The 3,248-nt window shown below is 39.9% G+C and overlaps 1 pseudogene; it reads left to right on the forward strand.

The window, feature by feature from the left end:
- Positions 1-369: 369 nt before the first annotated feature.
- On the forward strand, positions 370-1,540 carry LOC113926510 (annotated as a pseudogene).
- Positions 1,541-3,248: the final 1,708 nt, after the last annotated feature.

Consider the following 3,248-nt stretch of genomic DNA (forward strand, 5'->3'; position numbering starts at 1 on the left):
ATGGCAATGGTAATGAAGGCCAACGAAGGCCCTGGCCCTGCAGCTAAAGAAGTAGTGGCCAGTGCAGCCTGTGTGGGCATGTATGCGGAGGTGACCAGGGTCAGATCGTGGAGCAGAAGCCACATGGCTGGCCTCCAACTGGGGCTGGAGCTACTCTGCCAGGGTTTAAAACTTTAAATGAGAATAAAGAGTATTATTACAAGGAAATGAGAGTGAATAAGTCATCTCTAACCACTTCCAACCTTTTTTTCACAAGAGACTGTATTAAACTTACATATTTGAGGATTGCATGATCCTGCTTCCAGCACCAGTGGTTTCTCTGTTTTGTGATCAGTGTGACTCATAAGAACTTCTTTAGTAACAAACGAAATGACCCAGGGGTGTGGAAAATATGACTTTTATATTGGTCTGGGATTGGCTATAAGCTCCAGCATTTTCACTGGCAGGAGTTTTATTTTTGGGGGGAAAAAAAAAAGAGGGTCTTCTGTGACTTGCCAGAAAAGGCTCCATGAGAACAGGTCAAGGTGGCCATGCATATCTTAAAGAATAGGTGTTATAGGAATACAATGAAGTGTGGATCACTACATCAAAAACTAATGATGTACTGTATGGTGACTAACATAACATAATAAAATTAAATTAAAAAAAAAAAAAAGAATGGTTTTGGTGGGCTGAATTGCTATCAATGGGAGCAGGTGAGGCAGCCAACTTTGCTGCATATGCCTTTGCACCAACCACCCTAGTGACTCCGTTAGAAGCTCTCAGCGTCCTAGTAAGTGCCATTCTTTCATCATGCTTGCTGAGTGAAAGCCTCAGTCCTCATGGGAAAAACTGGATGTTTGCAAGTATTCTACAGTTACGGTCATTCATGCTCCAAAAGAAGAGGAGATAGAGACTTTAAGTGAAATGTCTCACAAGCTGGGAGATCCAAGTTTTGTGATCATTATGTCATTGATTTTAATCTTCGTTGTGGGACCTCACCATGGACAGACAAACATTCTTGTGTACATAACAATCTGCTTTGTAATCAGAGTGTTTTCAGCCTCCTGTGTTAAGGGCCTGGACATTGCTATCAAAGAGCTGTTTGCTGGAAAAACTGTGCTGTGACATCCCCTGGCCTGGATCCTTCTGCTGAGCCTTATAGTCTGTGTGAACACACAGATTAATTACCTAAACAGGGCCCTGGATATAGTCAACCCTTCCATTGTGACTCCCAATATATTATGTATTCTTTACAACAGTGTTTTTAACTTGTTCAGCTATTCTTTTGAAGGAGTGGCAAGATATGTCCGTTGATGATGTCATTGGTACTTTGAGTGGCTTCTTTACAATCATTGTGGGAATATTCTTGTTGCATGCCTTTAAAGATGTCAGCTTTATTCTCCTTGTGTCTTTTTGAAAAGATGAAAAAGCAAGGAATGGCAACCTCTCTAACATGTATGAAGTTCTTAATAATAATGAAGAAAGCTTAACCTGTGGAACTGAACAACACAGTGGTGAAGATATCTCCAGAAGAAATGGAAATCTCACAGTTTTTTAGGAAAAATGTAATTAAAAGGTTAATCTATAATTGTGTTATAAAGTGAATTTGAATATCAGAACGTGTCTGAAGAAAACACTGTTCTAAAAAAAAGCTGTAATCATCAAGACAGTATGGTATTGGCACAAAAATAGACACATAGATCAGTGGAACAGAAGAGAGAGCCCAGAAATAAACCCAAGCTTCTATGGTCAATTAATCTATGACAAAGGAGGCAAGAATATACTGTAGGGAAAAGACAGTCTCCTCAATAAATTGTGTTGAGAAAACTGGACAGCTACAGGCAAAAGAATGAAACTGGACCGCTTTATTACACCATACACATACAAAAATAAACTCCAAATGGATTAAAGAACTAAATATTAGACATGAAACCATAAAACTCCTAGAAAACAACACAGGTAGTAACCTCTCCAACATCAGCCTTAACAACATTTTTCTAGATATATCTCCTCAGGCAAACAAAACAAAAGCAAAAACAAACTATTGGGACTATACCAAAATAAAAATCTTTTGCACAGCAAAGAAAACCATAAACAAAATGAAAATACAACCTACAGAATGGGAAAAGATATTTGCAAATGATATATCCAAAGGAGTTAACCTCCAAAATACATAAAGAACTTATACAACTCAGCACCAAAAAAGCAAATAATCTGATTTTTAAATGGGCAGAAGACCTGAATAGACATTTTTCCAAAGAAGACATCCAGATGGCCAACAGACACATGAAAAGATGCTCAACACCATTCATCATCAGGAAAATGCAAATCAAAACCACAATGAGACATCATCTTATACCAGTCAGAATGACTAATATCAAAAAGACAATAAATAACCAGTGTTGGCATGAATGTGGAGAAAAAGGAACTCTTGTACACTATTGATGGGAATGTAAATTGATGCAATCACTGTGGAAAACAGTATGAAGGTTTCTCAGAAAATTAAAAATGGAGAAGATCCAGTCCAAGATGGCAATGTAGGAAGACTCTGAATTCACCTCCACAGACATACCAAATCTATCCCTAATTATAAAGCAATTCCTCCTTAAGAAAAACTGAGGGCTGGGGCGCCTGGGTGGTTCAGTTGTTAAGCGTCTGCCTTCGGCTCAGGTCATGATCCCAGGGTCCTGGGATCGAGCCCTACATCAGGCTCCCTGCTCCGTGGGAAGCCCGCTTCTCCCTCTCCTACTCTTCCTGCTTGTGTTCCCTCTCTCACTGTCTCTCTCTCCCTGTCAAATAAATAAATAAAATCCTTAAAAAAAAAGAAAGAAAGAAAGAAAAACCGAGGGCTGACTGAACAGCTTCTGTACAATAAAAGATAGAGGGAATGGCAAGAGAGAGGAAAGCACAGTAGCAAAGGGAACCCCTACCTCAATGCTGCAAACTGTAGAGGGAAGGGAGAGTACAGAGGGACCAAGAGTAGATTCATCATTTCATGGAAAACAAATAGCCACAGTTTAAAAGATCAACTATTACATAAAAGATTCAACCTTAGAACCCTGACAAACTGCAGGGGAGCTGCTAGAACTTTCTCTGTGTTAATGGGGATGTTGAATGCTATAGTTTACACACCCTGTCCACCTCTAGAGTGCAGATGGGAGCACTGTCTGGATGTCATAGCCAGCCTGCCACATCGGGAGCACTGGGTCCCTAGTCCACAACAGCCCCAGATGCTCTGGGACACAGAAAAATAGCTATGGTTTAAA

This window comes from Zalophus californianus, chromosome 7 (genome assembly GCF_009762305.2).
Source record: "Zalophus californianus isolate mZalCal1 chromosome 7, mZalCal1.pri.v2, whole genome shotgun sequence".
In the NCBI taxonomy this organism is placed as follows: Eukaryota; Metazoa; Chordata; class Mammalia; order Carnivora; family Otariidae; genus Zalophus; species Zalophus californianus.